Raw genomic sequence first — 22,442 nt, forward strand, 5'->3', positions numbered from 1 at the left:
CCAAGCTAGAAGATTAGAATACTAGGAGGAGATGGTACCATCATAACGCTAATCGCTACCATTTAAGTAGCATTTACAAGATGCCAGGAAGGGTAAACCTCTTACACATGTTGCAATTTAACCTTAAAAAAAATCCAGTGAGTTATTTCATCTCTATTTTACAGATGAGGAAATTGAGACTCAGGAAGTTTAAGTATTTGCTGGAGTACCATGATCTCCAAATGGTGGGGTCAGGATTTGAATGCTGGTCTATACAACCCCAAAGCCCTGTGCTTTTCCACTCTATGGAATGGTCTCAGGCCACATAAACATCACTGCAGTGTTTTTCTCTCCATGAAAAACTCTCCCCGACCATAAAGTGATTACTTAAGATTATCAGCTAAATCCTGCTTGAAAACAAGTTCAAGAATCCTAGCTACCTGCATGACCCTCAAAAGTCCCCTCCCTTCTCTGGAACTCAGTATTTCTGGCTACAAAATTAGTATAGATTTCCTGAGACCCCTTTTGGCTTTAACAAAAGGCACCCCCTCACCCTAAGAGATCACCAACATCCATAAATCCTCCAACAGGAAATTGGCCAAAGGATTACTGTGAGGCAAGCAGTGCTGCCTTACTCACTCTCAGTCCCTGGTGAGGACACCAACAGAAACCAGCCACCCCCAACTGGATGAGGTCTGGGAAAAGGGCAGAAGAACACACCCATAACTGCACCCTCCAGGCTACTTGAAGAGCCCCTAAGGCCTACAGACCAATTTCTCTTTTCTAAGAAAGAAAAAAGAAAAAAAAAAAAAAAAAGAGCATAACCTTTAGTTTATTTGCAAAGTGAAAAAGCTCTCATTTGGTCATTAGACAAAAGACTGCTATATGAATCCAGTGAAATATTAATCACAAATGTGCTTTAATAGATAGATTAATGAATGAATGGATGGATGGACTCTGGAATAAGGCAGATCTGGGTTTCAACTCTAACTCCTCCATTTACTGGCTATAAGTGGACAAGCCAATTTAACCTCTGTGGGACTCCACGTCTTCATCTATAAAGTTCAGACCTTAGACGAGTGCTAGAATTTTCTGTCATGATGAAAATGACCTCTTCTACGTTGGCTAATGTGGTAGCCACTAACACCACGTGGTTACTGAGGATCTGAAGTGTGGCTGCTGTGACTGAGGAACTGGATTGTCCATTTTAATTTAAACTGAAATTTAAACAGCCACGTGTGGGCAGGGGCCACAGTATTACCTAACATAGCCTTCTACTGTAGTGATAAGTACTAGGAGGATAACATTTATAAACTGCTTTGCACAGTAAGTCCCAGAGGAAAATGCATGAAGAGGTGAGGATTTTTTGGTTAAGCAGAATATCCTCGCATCAAGACATGAGGGCACTAGAAACTGACAGATACATAGACATTTTAGAAAGACCCGAAGAGATCAGATATTCTATTGGAATCATTCCTTTAAGTGCATAAACTAAATGGCTAAAAGTCTGCTATTTTACTTACAAATGTTGTCAGCAGATAAAAGAGAGAGCCGTTTTAGGCCAAGCTGGGTTTTTATAACCCTAAGCACCCAGGACAAACTGCCCCATAAGCAAGCTTTCACCCCTCAACAAAACCATCCATCCTAATGGGTGGCTACCCCTCCCCCCAGCTCTAGCCTCCCCAGGGCCTCCAGGGAGCTGCCCACCCAGCAGAATGGAGACAGCAGGCACACCCTGGCAGGGACACATTCACAGTGGGAGAAAGTTGCCCCCGGAGCCTAACGAGGGTCATAAGGCAGCTGGCAGCAGCCCGGGGCAGGAGTGCCCCCCAGCACTTGCTGGCAGCTAGCCTGCGTCACAGACCGACAGGAAACGAGGAGAAGACAACACGGGCCGCGTGGAAATCCCCACCGGGCTCCAGGCCAGAGAGTGACTCAGTGGGGCTGGCCGGCGAGCTGCCCTCCCACCCCTCGGCCAGGACCCGGAGGGGGGGGCTGGGCTGCAGGAAACAGCACAGCCTCTCTGCACAGACTGAGGCACGAAAGCTCTTCAACAATATTGATTACAGTACAGATACCATCACGTCCTGCCTGAAAACATGCCAGGTGGAGGCCCAACATATCAGGTGGAGGTTCAAGGCCCTCTGACAAGAACAAAATGCACTTTTTCTAAAGGGAGGTCTGAGTTCAAGTCCCAAAGCTGCTACAAAGCCTAACGGATCCACTTAAACTTTCCCAGCCTAACTCCTTCCGATAAGACCAAGTGGTACCCCTGGAATCCCATCTTCTCCATGCTGGATTCCTGAACAACTCCATTCTGCTTCCTTCCCAGCCCTTCTGCCCTCTCTACACCCCCCTGCGGCAGATACTAGTCTTATCCCTGTGATGTGAAAGCATCCTAAACATGAACATTTCTGCCAGGCCTCCCCTTAGCTACTAATGTGACCAGGACAGAGGCCACGCCTTACACCTTCAATGTGAGTTTGATACATAGAGGAGTTTCCATAATCATTCAGGTACTGATCCGGAGAGATGGAACCTGTCCAACTCCTCCATGGCTGGGCTGTCGAAGACCCTCGCTACCTCCATTCCTCACCACTACACGAAGGAGCTCATGGCAAAGTCTGCCCCACACTTTTTCTTTCCCGCATGAGGCACCCAGTGTATTCCAGGGGCTCTTGGACAATGCTAAGCAAAAAGTTTGCTTAGCAACAAAGTTAAAAAAAAAAAAAAAATTCCTAGTGAGATGCAAGAGGCTTACTAAATCCAAAGTCTTGCCCTTTGAAATTACTAGAAAAATCTGACCTGTGCTATTTCATTTTAATAATACCACCTCGCCTTGACTTTTTACTTTTAGAACCCCTCCTGGGCAATTTTACCTTTGGACTATAAACTTCTTACAAAATAATCCATTTGCCCCATTCCCCCAAGAACATGCTGGCTTGAATTTTATGGACGTCTTTGGCAAGTCTCAGATACAACTCGGCCAGGTTCTATGTGTCTGCTGCATGCACAGTTCCATCTAGCTGACCCGCGAAGCATTGAAGGCTCCCCCCGTCACCAGGTCATCTCTTACTCAGGCCCCCCACCTCTGCGGCTCCCTTCCTCCATGGATGAGCCACTCACATGGGTGACCCGGACCTTCTGCTTCTACCTGCTCACCTCCCATTCACTACAGGACTCCACCTCAGGCTGCGGTTCCCAGCCCACCACCCTCGGGGCTAAAAATCCAAAACATGAGCTTTTCACACCTTACCATCCTGGATTCTCAGCAACATTCACTGTTCACGTCGGTGTCACCGTGTACCATCTCGTGTGTTCTTCTCTCTCCCCATCCCCTCAATGTGGCTGTTTCTCATGCACATGCCCCAGCCTGGCCTCATCTACATGATGGCTCACAAATGTGTATCTCAGCTCAGACCTCTGCCTTGAAATCCCACACCCATCCACCCAGCTGCCTGCTTTATGTCATACATAACAGGTGCTCCATAAATGCCTGTTGCTGTACACAGCATCTGATAAGGACCCCTTCGTGCAGGGCTCTGTTCTAGGCACAACAGGACACGCACGTCCCCGGGCTCAAAGGGAACACAGTGACGAAATGCTTTGGAATCTCAGAAAAAGGGCAGACCTCACCTGGCTGGGGCTCCCCAGGAAGGCACCGTTGACAAGCCAGCATTTGGGGTGGGTCTTGGAAGATGGCTTGGGAAACCAGCATTTTTATCCTCTGAGGTATTCAGGACTCAGCACCCCCACATCATGTTGAGAGAGCACAAAGCCTTACCTGGTTTTGCATCCTATGTTGGAGGAAAACCTCCTAGAGACCTGCATTTTCTAAGCAGAGCTCTTCTGGGCTGTTTTTGTGACAAATGGATTTTTTTCCCCCAAATTCTAGCCTGGTATAAAACTGACCTACCTTTTGACCTGAGTTTGCCGGCCCCAGTCCCACCCTCACTCAGTGACGGGGTGTTACCTTCTTGGCAATATCGAAGACCACTGGAAATCAAGTGAAAAAAACCTGACACTTATTAGTGGAAAATGCATTCGATTTGCTGTATTCTAATCCTGGCAGGAAATGCTCTAAAGTGGAAAGCTCCATGCATATCTCTGTCCCCTCTCAGCTGGGCTAGACCCCTTCCTCGCCGGGTTCCCCCACCGTAATTCCCACACGGGAAGACAGTACATGCTGGGCTCTCTCAATTGTGTAGAGGACACCCAGCCCTGTGCCAGGCCTGTGCTCAGCACCCACCACAAGCCTGCTCAAAGAATGAATTTCAGCCTCTCAATAAGGAGTTCTAACTATAAATTATTTACATGTTGTACTTAGTATCATTTGCTTTCTATAGTATCACTAAAACATTACCATTTGATCCTATTCCCAGGCATTTCTAAGGTAACAAGAATTCTCTAAAAATCTGAAAATCAGTGCTTGAGAAACCACATCTCTTTCACATGAGCTTGTGGGGCAGGGCGTTCCCAGGAGGGAGGGCAACATCCTCATACCCACCAGAGTCTCATGCCTGGCACCACCTGCCCAAACTCCACTTGGGGACCAGGTGGCTTCCTAATGATCAAAAGAGGACATCCACTCCAAGCAGGGACTTGGGGGGCCTGGATATGAAGACTGCCCCCCTTCACCATCACCATTTCTGCTTTGGGCATATGGCTTCCTCCTCTAAGAATGAAGGAACTGGACTTAGGAGGTCTGAGGCCTCTCCTGGTTCTGACAGCCACTCTCCCACCTTCCAGGTCTGACCGAACCAAGCTGTGCCACCCTGTCCCTAGGGGGCAGAACCCAGAGTCAGCAGTATGGTGGGAAAGCATCCGGATTTGAGGCCAAAAGTCTGAGCCTGTATCCTTATCAGCAATGTTCAGCCTGTGAGACTGCCATGAACTGTATGCGCTCAAAACAGATTATTACTCTTCCTGGTTATTCTGCTAGACACAGCAGCCATGGCCCCAGACCTCAAGGCAGCAACCGTCCTCCTAAAGGGGAGAAAAGACATTCACACAGTACATGCTTAGGTGCTGTGGAGTGGGAGGGCCCAGGAGAACTGGGTGGGATGCCCTAGGAAGGCCTCCCGGAAGAAGCAAGCACGGGGATTTCCAAGCAACTTACAACATTTTTCAAGATAAACATCGTATTTATGTGCTTTCTCACCTCCTGACCTTTGCCTTCCAAATCGGACATGCCATTATTTCCAGTCACAAGATTTTTCTAAGACCATGAAGCAGAAAGCTGGCCGGGTCGTTTCCCCAGAGCTGTGAAGCCATCTGCCCAGCTCACTGAACACGTGTCCATTTCCTCCATGCCCAATGGATACCCTTGTCATCAAAGGTCTTCCTCATTTGCTGCTGCTCAGGGATCTCCTGATTCTGCTCAGGAGCCGCTACCTAGAGCCCTCCTCCTCTCTGGCCATCCAGCTCCCAGCACCAGCCACCTCTCTTCCACGGATTTCCCGTGGTACTTACTTTCAAGACTAATCGTGGGACTGTTAGGAAGAACAACAATAACCACATCAGCTCCCCTTTACCACGTGCTTCTCCAGCCAGGCACTTGCTGGCTATGTCACAGTCATGACTGTAGCAAAGCCCACATGCCCACAGGAGGTAGTATTACTGTTACCCACCCAGTATTCAAAAGCTTAGGTCCCTTGCCTGAGTCCACACAGTCTGCAGGGAAGATTTCTAAGCTGCCTTGCAAGGCTCACAGGACAGATCTATATCCTAGGGCAACATTTGCACCCACTCTGTGCCAGGCACTGTGGATATGGAGGTACACATAGCAGGGCTGTGCCTTCGAGGCCCTCACATCCACCGTCATGCCCTGATTTACCTGGGAGCTGCCTGCAGGCACCTGGCGATGAACTTGGTACCTAGCAGTTACTCCAAAAAGACCTGCTGAAATAAACAATAGGAGATACTAGAGAGCAGTGTCCATAATCCTCCAGGTAGACTTCCCTCTGTTAACTGTTCCTCCCGCATCAGGGCTTCACCATTTGTTTTCCCTCTCTCCAGGCTGCTCATCAGCCACCTCTTCTCCTGGGGATGCCTACTCACCCCTTGGGCTTCGGCTCAAATGTCATTTCCTCCGGGTTGCCTTCCCGATCCACCACTCCCTCCCCAAACAGAATCCGGTCTCTCTCAGGCTCCCTGTCCTCATTCAAAGTCTGCAATGTGACATTTGTGACCACTGGACTCCCCAGACCACAAGTGTCTTGTCTAGAGGCAGATGGTGCCTCTGTTTACCACTGGATCCAGAGTCTGGCAAAATGTGAGCTGCCAATAAAATATGCTGAATGAACGGATGAAGGAGTTCATGCCATTAAATCTTACTTCAGTCTATCACTCCAAGAGGGAGGCTAACCAGACATCATCACCACCCCCACATCACTGCGGAGGCCATAGTGGCTCAGAGGACATGTCTGTCAGCTGGGGTCAGGGACAAGGTCAAGACTGTGGCCAAAGTACCCCAAAGGAGACCATGGCTTTTTCTTGTTGGATTCTTTGACAACTAGCCCAGCTCTGAGCACACAGATTTGGATGCCAAAGTAGTACATGGAAACAACAAGGGAATGATCTCGAAAAAGGTGGTGGTGTTAAGCATCACATTTCCATCACAGCAGATTCTGGAGGAAGGCCACATCTGTTTGCATTTGGCTCTATTCTACCTGCTCTGTTCTGAGAACACAGCTGGGTGCTAGAGGGATACAAAGAAAGGTATGGGTGAGACTTCACCTCTGGGGAGAAAAGAAGACTTCCTTCTTGTCTCATTAGGCAGATAATGAAGAGCTAAGGTGTTTCTGGAGACACTTAGGGCAGCTAGAGTTCTAGGAATTCTAAGCTTATTGGGGCAACTCGATACACATTTGCTCAAGGGCTGGGGCTGAGCAACGGAACAGGAGTCAGAGACCTGGCTTCTAAGCCCACCTCTGACCCTGGCCACCTGGGGACACTGGGCAATTCAGTGCCCCTATGGGCAGAGCAGGGCTAACAGCACCCACCCTGCCTTCTTCACAAGGCTGTGGCCAGACTCAAATGAGACGGCAGGTGTGAAGTGTTCTTTGCAAGCTATAGGCAGTAATCAGACATCCATATTATTATATCATTACAAGGTTGCTCCTCGCCCAGGGCCGATGGTGCAGAAGGTGATCCTGGTGGCGGCGGGGGGACGAGGGGTGCTGCTGGTTGACAGCCTCCCCCATGGAGGCAAATGCAACTTTAAAGGAAGCTGCATCTACCTGTCAGAAAGAATGCTGGCCTCTCCACCTCCTAAGTTAGATACAAGCTGGGGGCCAGCAGGTAGAAAAGGACAAAGAGGGAACAAAGTCAAAGTCAGGATTCCCTGGGCTGGAGCCACATCTTTGCATGCCATTGCAGGACTTAGGGCGGGTGCCTTATGCAATCTGAGCCTCCATTTCCCCATCTGTAAATTGGGAACTAGGGATAACCTCCCTAGAGACTGCGTTCAGATTAAAAGCAAACAAACAAACAAAAAAAACCCAGATTCTACGGAAAAATAGTAAAGCCCTTTGGTGGGAATGGGATGGAGAGGGCCACTGCGATACCGTGAATGTATTTCTCATCTGTATTTGGTCTTTGTCCAGGGTTCTGGCCTCACAGCTTCTGAAACCCTTGGATTTTTCTGTGATAGGAGCAATGAGGGAATCTTTCGTTAAGTTAACAAAGGTGACTTGTGGGCCCCACCCAAGGGCACTTTGCCTGGGGGACCAAACTCATGATTAGAGGATTGGAACTTTCATTCCTTACCCCTGCCAGCTCCCTGAAGGGGAGAGGGGCTGGAGGTTGGATCAGCCAATGGCCAATGACTTAGTCAATCATGAGTGTGCAAGGAAGCTTCCATAAAAACCAAAAACAAAAAACAAAAAACAAAAAACAAAACAAAAAAAAACAACCCACCAACTAGGGAGAATGGTGTGCCTGAGGGGGTGGGGGAACTTCCGTGTCCTTTCCCTATACCTCGCCCTACGTATCTCTTCATCTGGCTGTTGATTCATATCCTTTAATAAACTGGTAATTCTAAGTGTTTCCCTGAGTTCTGTGAACCGCTCTAGCAAATTAAAGAATCTAAGGAGGAGGTCCTTGGACCTCCAATCTATAGCCACTTGGCCAGAAGCACAGGTAACAACATCCTGGGGCCTGTGACTGGCATCTGAACTGGGGGGAGGGAGGCAACCTTGTAGGACTGAGCCCTTCACCTGTGGAATCTGATGCTGTCTCTGGGCACGTAGTATCAGAATTGAGTTGGATTCTCAGACACCGGTAAAGGTGTTTGTGGGGAGAAACTGCCCGTTAGGATTCCCGCCCCAGGAACCCTACAAGAGCCATCCAACAGAACATATGTAGTCAGTTAAAGGTGGCTTACTCCTCACCCCCAGGGAGGGAGCCTGTCTGGGTGGGCCATCCCTGTGCCAAGCATAACCAGAGCTGGCAGTTCCCTGGTTAGCAAATATTTTCTCCCATTCTGTGGGTTGTCTTCTCACTTTCATTCTCTGCAAAGTCACTGCCATCTCCCTTACCCAAAGTTTACCCACTGCTAGGAGCAGGATGCAAGAAATAACTTCTAAAATGCAGCCAGGAGCCAGCCAATGCCACTTCTCTACCTCCAAATGAGTCCCAACTAATCTCAACCTGGTGGGAGAGATGTCACCAAAGGATGTAATAAACATTCTGAATTTCAGAAAGAATTCAGTCAAGACCTTTTTTTAAAGCACCTTCATGTCCTGTCCTAGGCACTATGAGGAGGCGTGAGGGAAAGAAGATGCAATTCCTACCTTCAAGGAGCCATCAGTCCAAAGGGGCAGAACGAACACAAATGAAATAATTATGTCCTTTAGAAGGTCTTGTTCCAAGGACATACAGGAGAAATTCTCTCATGTGGCAGTTGCTGAAAATACTTGGTTTCACTCTGAAATTTTTCTTTTTTTTTTTTAATTCTTAACGGACACTTATGTTACTCTTGGCAGAGGTCACATTTCTGTCTTTCTTTTAGCTATTAGGAAGCTCAGAGCCAAATTTGCAGGCCACATCTAACATCTCACAAGACTATAGTATGCAATACTGGGTCCTAACATTACCTTTATCTCATCTTATTTTCCTATCCCTTTCTCCTTTCTCCCCCAATTTCCTGATCTATCTCCATCCCTCTAAATTCACTGTACTTCTCAGAGTTACTTCCCATTCTTTTTTGGAACAAGGTAGGTTGTGAAAAATACATTGAAACAGTTGACTAATAGTACAAAACTTCAGTAATCACGACTGGCCTAAAGACAGACACATGGATCAACGACCAACAGACTAGCACTGAGAGTCCAGAAATAAACCCTCACTGATTCTCAACAAAGGTGCCAGACAATTCAGTGGGGAAAGACCAGTCTTTTCCAATAGTGCTTGAGCAACTGGATATCCATATGCAAAAGAATAAAGTTGGACCCCTACCTCATAGCACATGCAAAAAACTAAATCAAAATGCATTAAAGACCTAAATATAAGAGCTAAAATGATAAAAAAAAAAAAAATCTTAGAAGAAAGTAAGGGAGCTGATTTCTGTGACCTTGAGTTAGATAATGGCTTCTTAGAAAGGACACCAAACACAAAAACATAAACTGAGCTCCATCAGAATTAAGAACTTTTGTGCTTCAAAGGATGCCATCATGGAAGCGAGAAGACAACCCACAGAATGGGAGAAAATATTTGCTAACCATCTGATGGGGAAACTTGTGCCCAGAATATGGGTGGACACTAACAACAACAGAAAGACAACCCAATTAAAAAACGGGCAAAAGATCTGAAGAGGTATTTCTCTCAAAAAGATACAATGGCCAGTATAGAACATGAAGAGATACGCAGTATCATTAGCCATTAGGGAAATGCAAATCAGGACCACAATGAGATACTATTTCACACCCGCCCAAAGGGTAGCCAAAATAAGAGACAGACTATAACAAGTTTTGGAGCAATCAGTCCCCTCATACATTGCTGGTGGGACTGTGATACGGTGCAGCCACTTTGTAAGAGAATTTGGCAGTTCCTCAAAGAGTTAAACACAAGATTATCAATTCTTGCTATACGGCAATTCTATGCTTAGATATTTACTATCCATCTAATGAAAACATGTGACCACGCAAAAACTTATACACAAATGTTCACAGTAGCATTATTCAGAACAGCCAAAAAGTGGAAAGGACCCCAATGTCCATCAATTGAAGAAGTGAATGGATAGGGGCGCCTGGGTGGCTCAGTCAGTTAAGCATTCGTCCGACTCTTGATTTCGGCTCGGGTCATGATCTTACAGGTTCATGAGTTCAAGCCCCGTGTTGAGTTCTGTACTGACAGCGCAGAGCCTGCTTGGGATTCTCTCTCCCTCTGTCCACCCCTCCCCTGCTCTCTCTCACTCTCAAAATAAGTAAATAAACAAAGAAAAAAAAAAGTGAATGGAAGGGCGCCTGGGTAGCTCAGTACGTTGAGCATCAGACTTTCGCTCAGGTCATGATCTCATGGTTCATGGGTTCTAGCCCCACATCGGGCTCTGTGCTGACAGCTCAGAGCCCGGAGCCTGCTTCAGATTCTGTCTCCCCCTCTCTCTGCCCTCCCCAACTCGTGCTCTGTCTCTGTCAAAAATAAATAAAAACATTTTTAAAAAAGTGAATGGATAAACAAATGTACATCCAGACAATGAAATGTTATTTGGCCATGAAAATTAATGAAGTACTGATCCATGCTACAACACGAATGAACCCTGAAAACATTATTTAAGTGAAAAACTACAGTCACAAAAGAAAAGTCCACAGATCATAGGACTCCATTTATAAGAAGTGTCCAAAAGAGACAAATCCACAGAGATAGAATGTAGGTCTCCAGGGCTGGGGGAGGCAGATGGGCAGTGGCTAACGATGGGTATGAAGTTTCTTTCTGGGTGATGAATACATTCTAAAATCAAATCATAGTGACGGTTGTACAACTCTTAACACACTAAAACCACTGAATTATACATCTTAAAAGTGAATTTTATGGAGTATGAACCATTTGCTAAAAAGGCGGTCCTTTTCTTAAAGTTTGAAGTTTGATTAAACAAACTCTGGAGTTGTGTTCATAGTAACGTACTGATGTTGGTTTCTTAGTTTTGACAAAGGTACCATGGTAATGTGAGATCCTAACATTAAGGAAACCCGGGTGAGGGGTACGTGGGAACTTGGTGTTATTTGCAATTTTTCTACAACTGTTCCTAAATTAAACTTATTTTTTCTTAAAAACAGCTGATCATGTAGAGCTCACAATTACAGAATTACTTAATCAGGCTTCCATGACTGTAGTGTAGTTTCCCTCTGGACCATAGCAGTGCGAGGGCAAAGACAGTCCACCAGGGTGTGTACAACGCTGATGCTCAATGAACCACAGGCAGAAGGGCTGAACTAACAATAACAAACACGGCCCTCTTCCCTCCCAAGTCTCAGAACAGCACTGTGACCCAGGGAAAGAGACAGCCAGAGACAGCATCCTCCCTCTCCCCCTCCCCACCACACCCCATCTCATTCTGTTTATATATATACCCTTTGTTCTGCACAACTCACCAACCTGTAAGTCCAAATCTTCGGACATTTCCTGCTGTAGGCTGGGGTCATGGGAAACCTAGCCGGGCATTTCCTGACCTTGCCTCCCCCGGCAGAGGTGGTAACTCGAGTGCTCCATTTATCCTTGCATACCCCTTGATTTGAGCTCTTAGACCTCCACATGTTTATGAGTCTTATCCCCCAACAGAAGTCCAAGGGTAGTGACAGTATCTTCTTTATTCCTCTACTTCCAGGGTCTTACACATATACACCCAAGCAATGAACGAGGTAACTAATCCATTCATTAACTGCTGACCTAGACGAGTTCCCAGGGCACACAGTAGCATCATCCCTAGAGGAAATCTGCTGATTTCAGGCAGAGAGCCCCTAAAACACCAAACCCCTCTTGGTCCTCTCTTTCTGGCATGGACATCACCGGTGGGGTGGGGTTTTGTTTGCTGAGAAGCACTGGGTTGGTTTTCCCACTCCGACTAGGCTGGGAGCTAGGGCTTCTTGTTATCCAGAGACACGGGTGGGTAGGGAACCGGGCCATGGAGCGAGAGCAGGCTTGGCTTTGCATGCTCCACCAGGCAGATGGCAGCCCGGCTTCCTGTGGGGCCACGGCCTGCTGACATCACTGAGGGGCCGGCAGCACGCAGGGGGCATGCGGGTGTCGCAACTGCAGGCAGCACGCGGGGTCATGTGAAGTTCAGCACTGGGGCTTTCTCAGGCCATTGGGTTTTACTCATCCCCTGTCCATTAAGCGTGTTTCTCCCTCTCTCGCTTTTCTTTCTTTGTGTGCGTGTGTGTTTTAATTATTCGATGGCTCTTGGCTTGCTTTCCTAACCCCAAATTAACATTTCTCTCTGCTACTGAGAAACTAGGCATTCCACCCACTGGAAAGCAGTCAAGGAGGCCACGGAGAATTCCAGCTCTGTGCGCGCATGTTGGGGACAAGGCCCCTATCCAATCGTCAAGGAGGAGGATCTGAGAATGAGAAGCAGCAGGAGAACAGAAACTCTTAGAAGCCACGTGGTCCACACGCCAACCTTGCACCCATTTGACAGATGACAATCACGAGGCCCAGAGCACCGCAGTGACTTACACAAGGTCCCCCAGCCCCAAAGAGAGCAAAATGACTCAGCTTTTCAAAAGCTCCACTACAAGCTGGTCTCAGTCCAGGCAAGCTTTCCCGCACACAGAGAATTTACAATGGAAATGGTGTCTTGCAAGTTAACAAGCCATGGGAACTTACTCATTGCCAAGCACCAAAAGTTCCAAAGTGCATATTCACCCCCTGTGTTCATTTGAAAAGTATTTAAGTGGCTGCTCTATCAGGCACCATGCTAGGCTCAGAGGACATGAAGGTGAATAAGGACCACTCCCTCTGCCTTCAAGGAGAATCCAGGGATGAGACACAGACCAGCCCATGGAAAATAAATCTATTTCAAATGTGCCTTGACTTATGGAACATTCATTACAATAATATCGCTTTGATCTTTATAATTTTACCTTTATCTCCAATCAGTGAAATCTCTACATGTCCACTAGTTTTAGTTCTTCTCAAAGGAAAATGAAACTCAAGGGTCTATTTTCAGTATATTAAGTCATAATCCACAGGGCATACATGAGGGCCCCGAGCTCGGTTTAGAACCCCTGCAGTCCAGAGAACAGAGCTCACACAAGGCAGAGACCACCCTGTGGTCCAGATGAGCAACATGCAGTGAGCGACCTGGGCGCCAGCACCCTGCCAGCCTTTGACCCAGAGATCGGCCCCACAGAGCTCCTGCTCTCAAGAGGCTTACTGTCTAGGACTGAAAAGACAGACCCAGAAACACAGAATTTTTATACATCATGCTGCCCGCTGAGAACTCAGTGTGCTCGCGCGACTGTGGGAATCTTCCAGGCTCAGCATGAGGCAAAGCAAAGAGGGAAGAAGTGGCCTGGGGCAGGGAGAGGAAGGTATAGACAGGACTCAAGTCAGAAGAGGGATTCTTGACTGTTTTGGGCAAAGAGTGATCATTTTTAATTCCAATGATTTTCAAAGAACCCTCCCCCAATACTGTACTTGAAATTATTTACTCCACAGATGATATTAGTGTCTGCATGGACCCTGATCGTTTGCATCAAACATGCAACCTAACAATCTTCAACTGCCAGGCTGGGAAAACTCTTTACAAAGCCCCCGAGGGCAAGGCTGAGGGAGAGATGGGAGATGACCTCAGGGGACAGACCTCAGGGGACAGGCCGAGTTGTCCCCGAGGCACCTGCAGCTATGGATGGTTTCTAAGTAGGGAGGTGCCAGAGCACGATGACCTTGGGCACGTGGGGAGAGCTGATCCAAGGGGGTGGGAGGGGAGGCTCAGTTATCCAGGTGAGGAGGTGACTTTCCATACCGGACATCAGTGTCCTGGAAGCCTCTTGCCCCCCAATAATCCTCCCTTCCAAAAACGAAGCCAAGATCACCCACTCACTTTCAACAATGACCATCCTCTTTGTACCCAAGGCTCATCCTTTCTGCCTGCATTCTCAGGCCACATCCACATGGGGGAGGTGAGGGGAGTCTGGGTGGTACACAGCACAGGACACGTGAAGTGGGTTGGGGGTGGGAGCGTAGGTTCCGAGGAGACACCACTCCCCTCGCCCCCCGGCAGTGCACTGAACACAGCTGCTCAGGCAATGATTGGGGTGCGCAAACCACATGACCTTGACAGGGGTGGGAGGGGACCCGGGAAAGCGCTCTCCAAGAGGGATGATTTTCAGCCCTTTGCTGCTTCATTGGCCTCAACCCACAGGTGACCACAAACTGCATCAGTGACAAGACTCTCCTCTGCGGCACCTTGGAAAGCAAGAGCTGATCAATCTCACGCCGGGCAGAGGGCAGGTTGCTGAAGCGGTGTGATGGGGTGGCCACGCCCCTCTCCCCAAATAAAGCTCCCTCTCCTGGCACTACCATGGCCACAGTGCCTGAGGTTCCCACCATTTGTCATTCCTCTGGCATCCAAGGCCCAAAGTCGGACTACATCAAATGCTTCCTTGACACATGAGTCACTAAAATCTATTTCTTTCAAATCCACGTAGTAAACATTAACAGAGGGCCTGCCCATACCAGGTCCTGTCCTGGTCCTCGGGTGGGGGAGGAAGATGACTAAGGCCTGGGCACTGGAGGCTGGAGGAGTAGGCACGGAAGCCAAATTGTACAGACAAAGCCTTACAAACCTGGCCAAGGAGACTAGCCTCTGCTTGGGCTCACCAGAATATTCCTGAAGAGTCTTAAACCACCAGGGAATAGGTTTCGATGCCATCATTTTGCATCCCCTGGGGTTATAAACACTATGTCATTAGCACCTTTAACACCTAAGTGTGAATTAGGTAATCAGAGGAAGTGTCACCTTGCAAAAGACGGAGATGTGGGACTGATATATTTTGATGCCAGAGGAGTGATGCCAGGAAGAAAGGGTGCTCAGTGGCCACTCAGTGGGGCCTGGAGAGTATGGGACAGGCCCCGAGGGAACCAAGGTGCCTGAGCAATGGCAGCACAAGCGGACACATCCTCCACATACAATTCATGCCTACAAATATTTACTGTACTCCTCAGTCCTGGGCCCTGGGCATGGTAGAGAACAAAAGAGATGGTCCCTGCCCTCCAGGAGAAGACAGACAGTAGACAGATAACGACACAGATTTAGAACCATAAGCTGGGATAAGATCTACAAGGGAAAGGAATAGGGTGCTAAAAGAGAGTATATCAAGAGATAAAGTTTAAATGGGGGCAGCAGGGGGACAGTGAGGGCTCTCTTAGGAGATAATAGTTAAGCTGAGACCTGACTCACATCAGCTGAAAACTGTGGAGAAGAGCATTCCAGGCAGAAGGAACAGCATGTGCAAAGGCCCTGAGGAAGGAAATGTAAAAAGGCCAGAGTGGGGCTGAACGCCCAGCTAGAGGTGGAAGCTGGACAGGCAGGTCAGGCCAGACCCACAGCCTCATTAGGGATTCAGATCCTTACCCTCAAGACAACAGGAAGTCCCTGAATGATTTTTAGCAGATGTACAAGATAATAGGATGTACATTTTATAGAGATCACTCTGGTTGCCAGTATAGGCAGAGAGACCAGTTAGGAGGAAATTAGGCCAGAGATCCCCTGATTTGGATGAGGCAGCCACAGTCAAGATGGGGGAGCCAACGGATATAGATATTCTGGAGGTAGAACCACCAGGGCTTGGTGATGGACAGGATGGCTGGCCAGAGAGGGAAGACAGTGACAGGGAGGACCTCCCCAAATCTGGCTCAGGCACCTCAGTGGATGGTGGGACTTTCACTGAGGAAGTGGAGGCTGGGCAGATGGCAGGGATGAGCAGGGCAGATCAACACTTAGATTTGGGACATGCCCAAGCAAGGCCTGGAGAGGTGGCCCAGCAGACATGTCGACAGGGGCATGAACAGGCCCTGTATGCAGCTTCACGCAGAGATGGGTCACTGGTGGTTGAGAATCCCATGGGCTCTCCAGCCAGGCCATCAGGGTAAGAGAATTTCTTGGCACCTGAGCCCAGATGACACATTCCTGTTTTTCCCTCTTGTGTCCCATCAGAGAGAAAGGCTTTCCCTTTTCTGGAAGTGTCAAAAATGCAGCACAGGAACCTCCTTCAGCTGCCAGGGTGACTAATATTTATCACTGGTATATACAGTAGCCATTCTTCACGGCCATGAGATTCAGCCACAAGCCTCTCAAGAGCCCTGCCCAAGCTCAGCCATGCCTCAGCATTCCACAAGGCTGAATAATACCCCTTGCTTCCCGAAGGGGTTCTGCTTACCTTACATGCCAGAAGCTTCTCAGTGCCCTGCACTCACAGCTTACAGGTCAGGGTCCAGGGTCTCCCCTGTGGCACGGAGGGACACTGTGACCTTGCCCAGCCTGCGCCTCCAGCCTGAGGTCCTACTGCAGGAAAGAGGTGGTACTTCCCTCCCTGTAGACAGCAGGGGAAGGACAGGGATGGCAGGAATTTCCAAAGGACCTCTGCCAACCCTTTGGTTTTCAGAAGAGCAAACTGAGGAGCAAAGAAACCAAGTAGCTTTGCCCAAGGTCCAACAGCAGAGCTGAGACAAAAACTCCAGGCCAGGGCTTACTCTCTGGGGTCCTGAGCAAAGGGCTTGGGTGGGTGAGATGGTACTGTGGGCAGCTTGCCAGAGAGACCCCTGGGGGAGACCAGCAAGCAGATCAGGATAAACAGTCACTGGGACATCCCACAAAAATCAAACTCTCAAAGAAGACCGCACGTGGGATGCCATGCCATCTGTCCTCCCCCAGCAACTCTCCAATGAGAAGCAGGCAGCAGGGCTAAAAGAGAAGGAAGAATCAGGCCTCAGGAGACTGATAAAAGGCTCCCAGGCACATGGGGAGGGGATCAGGTGCTCCTCAGAGGCAGCTTTCCACAAGAGCCCAGCTCTTAACAGAAATGGTTTCATTCATGCAACACGGTTTATGAATTTATCTATGCCCAAAGGTCTCTGTGAAGGGAAGCCCACAGAGGAAGTACTTTCTCATGTGACAATGACCATTGAGGAAACAAGATAACAAGAAAGATAGCACAGGACACAGCGATCTGGTGTCAGCTTTGCCATTTGTGCCAAGCCTCCTGCCAACGTTATCTGCCTATGGCACCTGCCAGAACAGAAGGGGCTAATGGTAAATCAACTGGAAAAAGGGCAATGCCCACAGGTATATTTTTTATCACTTAGTATGTGCAGAACAACACTGAGTCCCTACCGGGAACTGAGGGAAGAGAGGGCCTACACTCCTTTCCAGGCACAGATACTCTTAAATTCTGGAATATGGAAGGGTGATCACAAAATGCAGAAGGACAGGACAGAGAGGCAGCCTCAAATGGGCAGTCCTTTCTTCCTAGAAGCTCCATCTTCTATAATCAGACACGTTGGTTAGTAGTTCTTAACCCATGACTTCATGTTTATGTGGACACCGTCCTGAGAACTGGGAGTCATTCATTCATTCATTCATTCATTCATCGAGCATGCTGCAATACCAGGCACTGTACCACACAGGGTTTAGGAAAGTTGAGAAATACCCAAGCCCTGCCCTGCCTCCTCTGCAAAAGCTCTCAGCTGGCAAAAGCAGGGATGGGGTGGGGAGGGTGAAAATCCTGAAATCCGATCTTATCTATTTTCCTGCCTTTGAACACCACCACCACCACCAACCAGCAGAGGCAGGAACTTTTGAAAATAGGGGCCTGTTACCCACTGCTCAGCTCCTGCCCCCTTTCCTTCTTCCAGATTTCCTGCCTCCCCTTCTGTACCATCACCTCAACCACCCTTAAATGTCAACACCTCTGGAAAGGGTGACAAAAATTCTGCCACCTTAAATGGTGCAAACAGCCTCTCCCGTTAGTTCAAGTGAGCGTTTATGGAGATCTAGCAATAAGCTAGGCACAAAAACAAGAGGTCCGGCACAGTCACTTAAGGGGATATCAAAGCTGCAATAGCCAACCCAGAAGCGTGAGCAGTTGGGGGGGGGGGGGGAACTCTCCTGATGGTTTTGGCTGAGTGCCAGCTACACACGAGAGGGGAGCCCATGCCACCACCCCGTCTTCCCCACAGCTCTATGACCACCGGTGTCAGAGCTGGGAAGGGTAGTCAAGTGGAGGCAACTGAGGCCCAAGGATGGTGAGTGCGTATCAGGGGTCCTGGACTCTGGGTCAGTGGCATACACCAGCTCCCCGCTACTCCTGAAGCCCCTTGCTGGACCCAGCATTGATGTCAAGGCCACAGTTCTTGACAACCTACCCATAAGACCATGAATAACTCGTATCTGCATATCTCTTTGTGGTTTTCCAAAACTCTCTCCTGGTCATTGTGGTAGCCTTTGATAGAGGCTGAATAGATCTTACTATCCTCATTTTGTAGGATAGAAAGTGAGTCCCAAGGTGCCCCTTGTTTGAAGCCATGTGGACCGGGGACAAGTACCTAGGCCTTGGAGGATATTATCCACTACTCTTCTATAAGAGGGAGGGGGGTTATAAAAAATGAGCCTAAGACACAGCTTCTGTACAGGAAAGTTGGCACTCCCATCTGGGTAGATGAATGACAGACACACAGTCAAGTTACTGATCATGGAGAGGGCCAGATTGACACATTCAAAAGTATTTATGAAGCATGTACTATGTGCCAGACCCGGGAGGTGATTCAGTAGACCATTTAGAGAAAAGGGAGGTGGTCACAGTGAACTGGGATAAATAGTTAAGGAAGATCCAACAGAAGAGGTGGGGCTCATTCTGGGCTTTAAAGAAAGAAAGGTACAGGGGCACCAGGGTGGCTCAGTCAGTTAAGTGTCTGACTTTGGCTCAGGTCATGATCTCATGGTATGTGGGTTCAAGCCCCACGTCCGGCTCTCTGCTGACGGCTCAGAGCCCGGAGCCTGCTTCAGATTCTGTATCTCCCTCTTTCTCTGTCCCTCCCCTGCTCATGCTCTCTCAAACATAAAAGTTAAAAAAAAAATTTTTTTTTTTAAATAAAGAAGGGTACAGAGAAGTCTAGGAATACATCCCAAGAAACATACAGGCGAGCCAAAGCAAGGTGGTGGGGTGTGGATACAGCAGGCTGGGGAGGCGCTGTGACGAGTCTCATCTGGAAAGAATAGAGGCCCACAGAGAAGGCAAACCCAGAGTGGTCGGCTCTGGAGGACTTTAAGTACCAGGCTAAGGGGACCTCATAACCTGCTTGCAGAAATGTGGTTGGTGGGTTCTTTCCAGCCCCATCCGAGACCACTGCCTGCTACAGACCAACCAGGACCAAGGAGCTCAGAGTTCCACCTGTTTAACAGAATTCGCCGGAGCCCTGGTTCCACGGCCCACAGCCCACATGCCTGTATCCCACGCACAGGTCAGCCTGGGCTGGCCCTCAGCTAGCACCTTGGGCAAACACAAAATCTCTGCAGGTCAGGAAAACAGCTGAACATTCACAAATCCCTTTGTGCTCAAGACAATGTGGGTGTGAGGCATCCTTTTAAAAGGGCCACATTTCACACATTCTAAGTGGTTTTCACACGTTTCTGTGCAAGTGCATGACTGCTGTATGTGTGAGCATAATGCATTTCAAAAGGGAAAAAAAACAGTGGGTAAGTCTGACTCATCCTACTCCTCTGGCTTTCTCCTTTCTCTGAGCGGGTGCTCTCTCTCTCTCTCTCTCTCTCTCTCTCTCACTCTCACGGCATTGCCCCAGGACTCCAATCTGAACGGCACAGTGGGCCTGGGGGTCTGCAGGATTCATCGGGTCAATTGCGCTCCCTCTCGACGCGTGGCCTTCCAGGTGACCCGTGAAAAAATGCAATTACACTGGGAACTTCGGGAGGACAGGGCCGGGCTTCCCCACACCACCTCAGGGCGGGCACCTCCCAAGCCCATTTGATGGCACAAATAAATGCCCATGCACTCGAGCCTGGCGGCCCAGGATAGAGGCCCCCTGGAAAGGGGGACAAATGCCACCCCATGACTGCAGACGTAGACCGGTGGGCATCAGTCCTTCGAGGGGTTCTTTTGGCCCCTCCCGCCCTTTGGTTTCTTCAGTCACCTCAGGAAGAGCCTCCGCTAACAAAGCACATTAATGTCCATCACCTCGCTTGGGTGCTCACCCCGACTCCGTGATGTGGGAGAGGCCAGGATATTCTTTCTCTTTTCCTTTTTTAAAAAAAATTTTTTAACGTTTTTATTTATTTTCAAGACAGAGAGAGACAAAGCATGAGCAGGGGAGGGGCAGAGAGAGAGGGAGACACAGAATCCAAAGTAGGCTCCAGGCTCTGAGCTGTCAGCACAGGGCTCGACGTGGGGCTCGAACCCACCAACCGTGAGATCATGACCTGAGCCGACGTCAGATGCTTAACCAACTGAGCCACCCAGGCGCCCCCCAGGACATTCTGTAGGCCACTTTGCTAGGGTCACATCACCAAAGTTAAGATGCGGCTCTTGTCATCGTCCATGGATCCTACCATGAGGAAAACTAAATTTCCAAGACTCTGAAACCTCATTTGCTTCCTCCTCAGGATTAAACACACGTTTAAGTCAGCTACTGTTCAGCCTCCTAAATGGCAGTGCCATCATCATCGACACTACGTGGCCACCAATCAGGACAATATGCCAGAGCCCGACCTAACAGGTAAGGCAGGCCGATCGGCTACATAACCAGAAGGGGGGACACCCTTTGCTACATGTGAAACCTTTTCTGACATCCAAGCATTTCAACAGCTCACTGACTTCCATACATAAATATTACTATAAGCTACAGTTTCATTTACCCTGTGCCGGGGCCAAGAGGGTTTGAAAGCAGAGTGCGCACAAATTAGGTACTGGAAAGTTTCTTATTTCCTGTCGTGTCAGATGTTCACAGTCAAAAAGAAGAAGCGGTGTCACATGGTGAGTCTCCCATCGAACACCAAATGCGTGTGTTTACACATAATTAGTTCCTTTTGCCAAATGTCAAAATTGAGTAGCACAACTGGAATTGTTCTAGACACACACACGGGGACACAGCCCAGGTCTTTGGCGGTTTCCACGAAACCGCGCCCGGGGCCTCCTGACAGCTGAACTAATCCAGGTGCTGTCCCCCCACCCCCAGCATAGGACAGGCTCCCCCAGTATCCAAGGAAAGCACAAAACACCAAGTGGAACACGGCTGAACCTCCGTGTGGCCCCGAACGTACCCCGTGATGTAAAGGGGCCACAAAAACCCACTTTTCCACTGCAGTTTTCCTAATGGAAAGTGAGAAGGCTGGGAATCCAAATCCTAAGCCCGGGACCTTGCTCTGTGTCCTGGGGCAAGCCATTAGGCCTTTCTGGGTCGCTGGTTCCTCATAAAGGTAGAGGCTGAATCCGAAAGCCCCAATCGGGCTTCGGCTCCCGTGTCCACAAATGACCCCTTCCCTTTCTCGCTCATCCAACACAAGCACAGGAGAACCCAAGCTGGTGAGAGGGGACACCAGGAGAGGAACACACTTTTAAACACTGCATGTCGTGACTCAACGCACCTAACAAAGAGGTGCCATTTTAAGGCGTCCAATTCAGCGGCCATTCAGTTCGTGCAGTGTCTGCAACCATGACGTTTATCTAGTTCCGGAACATGTTCATCACCCCGAAAAGGAAACCCTGCACCCACGACACAGTCACTCCCCATTTCCCCTCCTCGACCTCTGGCAGCCATTCATCAGCCTTCTAGCTCTACGGGGTGTGCCGACTCCGGATATTTCACCTAAATGGAACCCTACGGCAGGCAGCCTGCCTTGCGGGCCTGGCTTCTTCCACTCCGGGTCGTGTTCTCGAGGTTTCATCACCTGCGTCGTGGCACGTGCTTCCTTTCTCGGCTGAAAAAAGTATCTCATTGTATAGAGGAATAGGCCTCTGAACTACCCAAATCCTTCACCGACTTCGGTACTAATTGGGAGCAATCATTAAATGAGATAATGTACGGGACGTCGTGGGAACACAGGGGGCGCTCAGCGAGCGTTAGCTTCGTCATCCTCGTCTTCACCACCCCAACAAAAACTCCTCTACTAGCACGCCTCACCGGTAGCGCGTCACCTCCTCTGGCTCGGGACTCACCGGCCTGGGTGCGCCCCACACCCCCCCACCCCCCCGAGGCCACCCCCAGGTCCCAACTTCTCGGAGTAGGTGAATCCCAACATTCGGCACACGGGCCGGATCCTTCCCCGGTTCTCCCGCCTGCGGGAACCCCTTCTGAGCACGCGAGGAGGAAGCAGGGACAACCGGAAGCGAGCAACACCAGCGGGCCTCCTCTTTGGCGCAGTCTTGCCACGGGAAGTCGACCAAGCTAGTAAAGTGTCGGGGAGGTAGCGTTAATTCTTCCTTGCTCCAAATGGCCACCCCCGCCCCGTC

The 22,442-nt window shown here is 49.1% G+C and overlaps 1 protein-coding gene across 3 annotated transcripts in view; it reads right to left on the minus strand.

The window, feature by feature from the left end:
• The window catches only part of SMAD3 (SMAD family member 3), a 119,759-nt gene that overhangs the window by 64,853 nt on the left and 32,464 nt on the right, over positions 1-22,442 (minus strand). The window contains exon 1 of one of the 3 annotated variants that reach the window (XM_042988579.1): positions 3,236-3,255. The exons of the other annotated variants lie outside the window; for them this stretch is intronic. The gene's annotated coding sequence lies outside the window, so the exon portion shown is untranslated. Of the gene's footprint in view, positions 1-3,235; positions 3,256-22,442 lie in introns of those variants that run through there. 3 annotated transcript variants of the gene reach the window in all.

This window comes from Panthera tigris, chromosome B3 (genome assembly GCF_018350195.1).
Source record: "Panthera tigris isolate Pti1 chromosome B3, P.tigris_Pti1_mat1.1, whole genome shotgun sequence".
Lineage (NCBI taxonomy): Eukaryota > Metazoa > Chordata > Mammalia > Carnivora > Felidae > Panthera > Panthera tigris.